The 8,929-nt window shown below is 48.7% G+C and overlaps 1 long non-coding RNA gene across 1 annotated transcript; it reads right to left on the bottom strand.

Annotated features, from left to right (window-relative positions):
• Positions 1-2,005: 2,005 nt before the first annotated feature.
• Positions 2,006-7,131, bottom strand: LOC115495739 (uncharacterized). Its single transcript, XR_012056813.1, has 3 exons — positions 7,016-7,131; positions 5,086-5,285; positions 2,006-2,179 (listed from the first exon to the last, which is right to left on the bottom strand). It is a non-coding gene; the product is annotated as an uncharacterized lncRNA (long non-coding RNA).
• Positions 7,132-8,929: the final 1,798 nt, after the last annotated feature.

The following is an 8,929-nucleotide window of genomic DNA, read 5'->3' as shown; positions in this document are numbered from 1 at the left end:
ATTCACAGGCTGTTTCAGGGAGGTTCCTAAAGCCTCCCAGTGTCTGTCCTGGGGTGGCTGCCTTAGTGGGTATGGTGGTGTGCCATCAAAGGTTGGAGACCTTGGAGGCCTTTTCCAACCATAATGATTCTGTGACTTTGTGATTCCATGGAAGGTGTGCTACCCCACACCCATCCTGAGCCCCCCAGCTGCAGTCTGGGGTCAGGGGCCATTGGTCCATCCCTGTTGCTACCAGGAAAGGTTTGGCTTTGACCACTCTGTAACCAAACACCTGCAAACACCAAGCATCCTGAAGAGGGGTAAAGCATCCCATTCACTGATTACTTTTGAGTTTGAGTGGATTCTCCATGCACACGTGAAGAAAAAATGTTTTACATAGCTTTCTGCATTCAGCACAGGACTCAAAGTCATTCCCAAAGCAGGACATGGCAACACCATTTCTCCACCCCCACTGTGTCCAGATCCATGCCCCAAGCACTGTTACACAGCCCTTTCCAACCTTGTAAAGAGTAAATTACTTTACCTTAATGAATGGTGAAGCCAGCCCACAACTCCCTTTTCCTTTTTCCATGCTCACAGTGTTACTGACACGCACTGATTTGGAGGGGCAAGGAGACAAAAGTTTTTAATTTGTTACTCCAGTCCTCAGTGGGGATGTTAAGGATTTTCCAGACAAAAGACTAAGACTCAGCTAGCCCCAGCTGAATGCCTCTTTCTGTTCAATTGCTTTGTGTGGTGTAACTGCTAACAGTGCTAAAAGAAAGAGCCTGATGACTGATGTGCTGCTTCATTCCCGTTATTGGAATCTGTGCTCTGAAACACAGGATCAGCTAAGCCCTTGGCAGAGCTGGGAGCACAAGAAATTTCCTCTGCAAAGCTGTTTTCCACCAGCCTCAGCCTGGCTTTGGGTGGGGCAAAACCTTTCCAAAAGTATAAACGGATGATGTGTTTTGTTTGCAACCCGCACTGCCTGGGCAGCATAAAAACTGTGCAATATATAAGAGCCAAAACAAGAGTGTGAGTGCAGGGAACAGATTTCAGTGTGAGAGTTACCAAGGGTGCCCTCAGTAACTTCAGAGACAGCCCCAGGCTGGCTGGAGTGTGGCTGTGCAGGAGGGCGGCAGCTCTGCAGAGGCACCAGGACAGGCTGGATCCATGGGCTGAGTTCAGCCAGTGCCGGGCCCTGCCCTGGGCTCAGCCCCGGCCCTGCAGCTCCAGGCTGGGCAGAGGGGCTGGAAAGGGCCCGTCGGGAAAGGCCCTGGGGGGCTGTGCCAGGGCCGGGCAGGAGCCCAGGGGTGCCCAGGGGGGCACGAGGCCAATGGCCCCGGGCTGTGCCAGCCATGGGGTGGCCACAGGCCAGGGCAGGGTCTGTGCCCTGGGCTGGCCCTGCTGAGGGACCCCAGGGCTGTGCCCAGTTCTGGGCCCTGGAGGGGCTGGAGCGTGGCCAGGGAAGGGAAGGGAGCTGGGGAAGGGGCTGGAGCCCCAGGAGCGGCTGAGGGAGCTGGGAAGGGGCTCAGCCTGGAGAAAAGGAGGCTCAGGGGGGACCTTGTGGCTCTGCACAGCTCCTGCCAGGAGGGGACAGCCAGGGCGGGTCGGGCTCTGCTGCCAGGGAACAGGGACAGGACAAGGGGAAACGGCCTCAAGCTGTGCCAGGGGAGGCTCAGCTTGGACAGCAGCAGGAATTTCTCCATGGAAAGGGTGCTCAGGCCTTGGCAGGGGCTGCCCAGGGAGCTTTGGGGTGCCCATCCCTGGAGGTGTCCCAGGAAGGGCTGGAGGTGGCACTCAGTGCTCTGGGCTGGGGACAAGGTGGGCACTGGGCACAGCTGGGACTCCATGGGCTGGCAGGGATTTTCCAGCCTCAGTGACACTGGAATTCTGTGATTCTATGACTGTATGACAAGTGGTATGGACTGCCCTTGCTCCCATAACTATGAGGTACTTTTGGCATGGCTGCAGCCAACAAGTACCTGTCTTCATTCTAATGCTGAAGGGACTGGGAGTTCACTCTCAATATTTGCTTCTCCTCTTGTATGAGTGTATTGGCAAGTACAGTAATTTCCTTTGCTTCCTAATGTCTCACCTTCTCTCAAGTCCATAGGAGATGAAAGCTAAATTTCATAAAACAGGACAGTGAACAGCAGCCAGAGAAGTAAAGAGAGCAGCAGGGAGTTGTTACATCCTGAGGAAAAAATAAAGTGACAAAAGTTAACTCATCCATATCCGAAAAAAAATTTCAACCATATTTAAATTGCCTCCAAACTTCTTGAAATAATTCCCTATAAACCAGACTTTTACAACTAGACAGAAGTTAGCCCGGCCTTCACTCTTCGGGTAAAAGAGGGTGATCAACATTTTTTAATAGAAAATAAAAATTCTGAAAAGGAATAGAAAACATAGAAGGAATTGAAAATTAGTATCACAAAAATAATTTACTGCCTTAGAATTCGGAGAAATGTTACCAGACAACGTTTTGTTTCCTGAATCTATTAAAAACCTGCCTTGGTCATGAAGAAAATTTGTCTTAGATGACTGGTAATTTTAGAAAACTGCTGACCAGCTGTGACTGTACATCTGCTGAATAAGTTGGCAAACTGCCCCTGTTTCCAGTCCTTCATCCTGAATGATTTAATAAGATGTGGCTTTGAATGCAGCGTGATACAGTTGGATTAGTTTCATGCCAACTCCTGACACTGAAATTTTCTGAAGCTCTTTCAGAGCTTTTCCACCCCTGTTTTCCTGCAGGGATGGATGGCACTGGTCAGGGGAAGTCACACTATTGTGGTTACTATAACAGCCCTTTTGTCTTGAGCTGGGTTGTAAAAAGAGCGCTGCAGGCTGGAATCTCTGACTGGAAGCAGAGTAGAAGAATAGGGAACACGATGGAAACATCCCATCTCACCAAGCACCTCCTTCCTCTCACCGAGATTGCTGAATTCATCTGAGGTCAGCTGGGTCATTTACTGCTGGAAGACTGCTCCCAAAATGTCCTTTTCCAGCAGAAAGTCCTCCTGATGTCCCATCCATGTTCACTCATGTCTGCTTTGGGTGCCCTCTCAGAAGCTGTGCACCACCAGCAGTGTTTCCCTGCAGCCCTGCCCGTGGGTGGCTGTGGCTGTGGCCACCCACAGTGGGGAGTGTTAATCTCTCCCTGTGTCCTGGTAATGTCACTTCTGACCTGCCTCAAACTCCTGCTTGCCGTTACGTGGCCATGCCACACCGAGGGCTCCCAGCTGCCTGGAGATCTGCTGATCTGTTCAAGCCTTTCTCTTCCTTTGTCCTTCTGAGCTTTGGAGTTTGCAGCAGAAATCCATGCTTGCTGCAAGAATTTCTCACTCTTAAACTCCATCCTATCTCTGACTTGCTCTCTATGCTGGGGCAATGTCAAGCTTTGTGCTGTCAGCAAACTTCATTACCGTGGTCTTCTTTGGGCAATCCAAGCCCAAACCCTGTCTGACAGAACCATACCAAAAAGAATGGCGTTGGATTCAGTCATTCATTAATTAACTGCTCTTCTATTCTTTATAGAATTACAGAATAATTGAGATGAGAAAAGTCCTCCCAGCCCATGGAGTCCCAGCTGTGCCCAGTGCCCACCTTGTCCCCAGCCCAGAGCACTGAGTGCCACCTCCAGCCCTTCCTTGGGCACATCCAGAGATGGGCATTCCAAAGCTCCCTGGGCAGCCCTGCCAAGGCCTGAGCACCCTTTCCATGGAGAAATTCCTGCTGCTGTCCAAGCTGAGCCTCCCCTGGCACATCTTGAGGCCATTTCCCCTTGTTTTGTCCAGTTCTCACTGAATAGTCCCTTGCCTTTAGCATGCCTGAATATTTGAGCTTTCTTCATGCCTGTATTTTGGTGAAAATACAACCGAGAAATTAACCTTTCCATATACAGAGCACAGATCCACATAGTTTCTGTAGTTTCTGTCCCCCTCTTACTTATGCGGAAAAATGAACTCTTATTTAAATTTACTTTTACCCTTGGAAAACCCAGTTTGGCTGGCTTTTGAGGCTTTCTGAGAGTATCTCTGGGTTTTGAATCTCCAAGCTGTCCCACAGCCTGACTGTTTTGCTTCATGGGGTCATGCTGCTCCAGAACTGGAAGGGCCTGCCATGCTCCAGAAAGGCAGCCCCATAATTATGGGGTGGCCATGCTGACGACGTTGCCTACACAGGGTGAAGCCACACTGCAAGACCAGAAACTCTGCTTGCAAAGAGGTCAAACCACTTAGGATCCCCAGAGGTTTCTGTGTTTTCTGGGAGAACAGGCTGTGTCACACACATTTAAATGGTGCCATGCCAGAGGGGAGAGCATGTGGAGCGCTCTCTCTCCATCAGGACAGTGTAGATGAGATCTGAATTCAGCCCTTTGTGCAGACAGCAGTAATGATGTGTGTCATTCCTTTTCCACTTCTCCCATTGCTAACCAAAATGTGGCATCAGCTATGGAAAAACCCATTGTTTTCCTTGTGAGGATAAATTGCTCCCTACTCACACACATAGAAGGCAAAGGACTGCCCAGAAGAGCAGAAAGTGCCTCTGGAGAGCCCACACTTCAAAAGGAGCAGCAGGGACCTGGCAGTGCCCCCAGATCAAAGAGGTTTGGCACCCAGGGTACAAAAGTGTGTCCCCAAATCAAGCATCACTCTGTTGACGTGGTTTTGCACTGGTGAGCTGAGATGTGATGCCAACTGACAGAGAATCAAGAGCCTGAATTTCTGGATGCTTCCATCCCATCCAGCAGCAGCAACAACGCAGCACTGCCTACTCAGCACAAGCAGCAGTTGCTGCATGTGAGCCAGGGAATTTCAGGGGGAAGAGGAACACCCTCCTCGTGGGAGGCAAGGTGCATGAGGAACTCCCAGAGGGAAGGTGCTGTCACATCACCTCCCAGTGTGAAGGTGTGACCCAAAAGCAGGCTGAGTTGCTCCAAGCCCACACCCTCCACCTCCTCCGAGTCTCCACCGCAGCCCTTCACCTTCCTGCCTCTCTTTAGGCCAGATCAGACTCCCATCAGTTCATCTCTGCCTGGCCCCACTCCTCATGCCCAGGGCCAGGGCAGGGACACACTCAGGGGGATCTGCTCACCTGAGCTGCTGTGTGTGCCTTGGCTGAGCCGAGCCACTGTTCCATGTCTGCAGGGCTCATCCACTTGAGAACGATAAAGCTGGGGTGTCTGGAGGATGCAGTGCCTCGTTGGCTTTGCTTTCTGCCCTCACGTTGGAATTCGCTTGTTTAGGGAGAATAACTAAAGCCAAATTAATTGAGGACATTCAGCTCTGGGCCACCTGGGTTTGAGGAGAAAAGAGAAAGGACTCTGTGTGATTTCATGTGAATCAGGCAAAAGCTGTTTATTGTGCTTCTATACATTGTTTATATTTACTTTTTACCTTGGTCTACAAAATCACACATTGATAGGTAGTTCTGCTTTGTCCATGCATCTCTTGATTGGTAGCTCTATTTTGTCTACAAGGTAAGCACACAGCTTTTTCTTAATCTAATTAGAAGTTGCTGTGTTATTTTATTTGGGTTGATACTTCTATGTCTGTTAGCAACTTTTCTGCTTTTTCTTCTTGTAACAGTTTTTTATCTATAAAGATGAATACAGTTTTGTTACAAAGATGACTTAATTCTTTATTTTTAGAAGTTAGGCTGGTTCATTCAGTACAAGTCTATTTTCTCATAAATATGATTTCACAAGGGTTAATGCAGACCTTGGTCGGGAGGTGAGACCCAGGGTGTCCCCACAGCACTCCCATGTGTCTGACTTCCCTGCAGCCTTGGCTCTGTGAGGCTCAAAGGCTGACAACAACTCACACAGCAAGTGCTGGTGCTGCCCCTGGCTCGGGGCAACTCCCAGATCAATGCAGGGGATGAGCAGCTGGAGCAGCCCTGGAGAAGGACCTGGGGGTGCTGGGGGTGAGAGCTGGGCCCCAGAACCCCCCCTGGGTTCTGTCTGGGCTGAGCCCCAGCGTGGGCAGCAGGGGAGGGGGGGATTCTGCCCCTCTGCCCCTGTGCTCAGGTGAGACCCCACCTGCAGAGCTGCCCCAGCACAGGAGGGACCTGGAGCTGCTGGAGAGAGCCCAGGGCAGGCACCAGGATGGGCAAAGGGATGGAGCAGTTCTGCTGGGAGGAAAGGCTGCACAGCTGGGATTGTTCACCTGGAGAGGAGAAGCTCTGGGGTGACCAAATCGTGGCCTTGCAGGGCCTGAAGGAGCCAACAAGAAAGATGGAGAGAGACTCTGCACCAAAGGGATGGAGTGACAAGGGGGGAATGGCTTCCAACTGCCAGAGGGCAGGGGTGGATGAGATATTGGGAAGGAATTGTTCCCTGGGAGGGTGGGCAGGCCCTGGCACAGGGTGCCCAGAGCAGCTGTGGCTGCCCATGGATCGCTGGAAGTGTCCAAGGCCAGGTTGGACAGGGCTTGGAGCAGCCTGGCATAGTGGAAGGTGTCCCTGCCTGTAGCAGGGGTTTGGAACTGGATGATCTTTTAGGTCTCTTTTAACCCAAATCATTCTGTGATTCTATGATTATTTCCTCTCCTAAAACCATGGTCACTCATCAGATAATAAGGAATGGTTGCAGACAGCAGGAAGAGATTCCTGCTTAGAGATCTGTTCCTTGACAGTGAAGGAATGAAGTTGCATGAGAAGGAAAGCAGAACGTAGAATTAGGGGCTGACACTTTTCCTCCCTGGATCATGTAATTAATATCTTTGTGTTTAAAAGCATTACACAGAGAGCTGAAACCATGCCTCACTTGTACAGGTGCATGCAGTGAGTTCTGTACTATGGGAATTACCCCAGTGCTCAGACTGGCAATGGGAGTATTTTCTTCATTCCTGTAAAGACCAGCTAATGGCACACTCAGCTGGGGACACAGGAAAATTTGGGTTCCCTTTCCTTTCCCTGCTAAAGAAATACACTTCCATTAATGGCAATTACAGGCCAGCAGAGCAGTGAGGAGCAGAAGGGTTTATAAGAATAAAGATGTTTTCAGAAGAGGTTGGTACATTACCTTTCTCAGTTGCATTTTGAATAGAGCTTGGTTTGGAAATGAATGCACCTCTACAGAAAATCCATACATGAAGCAGAAACAAGGAAATTATTCAGGACAGGACTATTTGATTCACTGAAAGAGAACAAAAACCAAAAAATGCTGCTGTGAAATGTGAGTCATGAACTAACCACCTTCAGCATCACCAGAACCGAAGACTGAAAGAAAAAAAAAAAAAAGGAAAACAGAAGAGACAACAACCTGATAATGTTGCATTTGGAACAGGCATGTCTGTAAATGGTTTTGGCCTCCAACTTAGATGTAAAGAAGACATAAAGGCCAAAAAAAGAACATCACAATAATTGTGGAAGGTGAAAATGGCTAATGTAGCTGTTGTGTAAATGCTTTGTCCAGAGTTTGGGGATATGAACTACAGTTGTTGTGACTCCTCGTAGAATGATACCTTCTTGATAAGATTTTCCCTGTCCTTTTAGAAAATATCCTCTGAAACCATTCAAAATACATATCTGAACAATTTAATGGGATAGAATAGGATGTGGTGATTTAATGTGATGTGAGAGGAGCAAGAAAGGGATCCCATGTCGGGTAACTGTCTGCCCTTGGCAACTCAGAACACATAAATCCCTTTGTGGAACAGAAACTGGGATCACAAGCCAGTTTTTATTTAATTACCTTTTAACTTTGCATTTACAGTCTCTAACAGAAAACTCTTTGAGTTCAGTTTTTCTCCTTCACACAGAGCAGCTCACAAGCACAGCATAATATGCAAAATATCATATGTAATGTGCAAAATCCTTTTCCTACTAAAACCAACTACAGATTTCTCAGAGTGAATAATTATGCAGAAGATGGAAAGGGTATTTTTTCTCAGTATTTATAAAATACCCTCAATAGTTTTCAAAGCAACACTGTATGTAGTCTGATGCTGGTTTGTTATAAAACAAACATATATGATATGCTAGAAGTGATTTGTGGGAGATATGTCTAATACAAACTAAATGAGACAGGAAAGGGCCAAACAGCCCTGCACAGAGTCACTGGGAGACAGCTGAGTCACACTGCCCTGCTCTAACAGAGAGCCCATAACTTTGCCCAGAAGCTTTAAGCCACTTACTTATTCCCATATTTTCTTCTCCCTTTCTCTTTCACCATTGCAGGATTTCCCAACCCTGTTAGAGCCTTAGCACACTCTTGCATTAACACTTTCTTTTGCATGTTGAAGAGGTAGGAGACAGGTGAGGTACATACTTTCCAACAGAATTTCACTAGTGGACTAAATAAATCATGAAGATTTATTTATTCACTGAAAATTCTCAGCTGCAGAAGCAATAGCCTGAATATGCAGGAAGGGAGTCAAGTCTGACTCTGAATAAAACACAGGTCTCCCCAGGATGTGCTGTGGGCCAAAAGCTCAGATAACTGTTTCCTTAGCTCCAAGCTGGTATCTATTCAGTAGTGAGGGTTTGGCTGAAAATGGGCATAATCAGCATGGGGATGTTTTGCTTATGCTTTTGCCCAGACTGTTTTATAACCTGATGTGTCACCACTGCACTGCTCAGGATTTTCCACAGGATGCCTCTTTTTATTCTTTGCTTTTCTAAGCCTCTCTAAGCTTTTCTGGATAGGTCATTACAATGCCATCATTCCATGCTGCCAGCAGTGCCAGCAGGATGTGACTGAGTGTCTGCAGGGAGGGGCAGAGCAGGGCCCAGGCTCTGCTCCGGGGCCCAGCAATGGCACCAGAGCCACGGGCAGGGCCTGAGCCCAGCAATTCCCCCTGCACAGGAGGCACAACTTCTTCCCTGGGCAGTGCCAGCCCTGAGCACATTGTGCACAGAGCCTGGGGGCTCTCCTCCCTGGGGCTGGGGCAGAGCTGTGTGCACACAATGCTGTGCCCTGGGCTCTGGGATGGCC

Source organism: Taeniopygia guttata, chromosome 6 (genome assembly GCF_048771995.1).
Source record: "Taeniopygia guttata chromosome 6, bTaeGut7.mat, whole genome shotgun sequence".
NCBI lineage: Eukaryota > Metazoa > Chordata > Aves > Passeriformes > Estrildidae > Taeniopygia > Taeniopygia guttata.
Note: the sequence above shows the minus strand (reverse complement) of the source record. Positions and strands in the feature narration are given on the sequence as shown.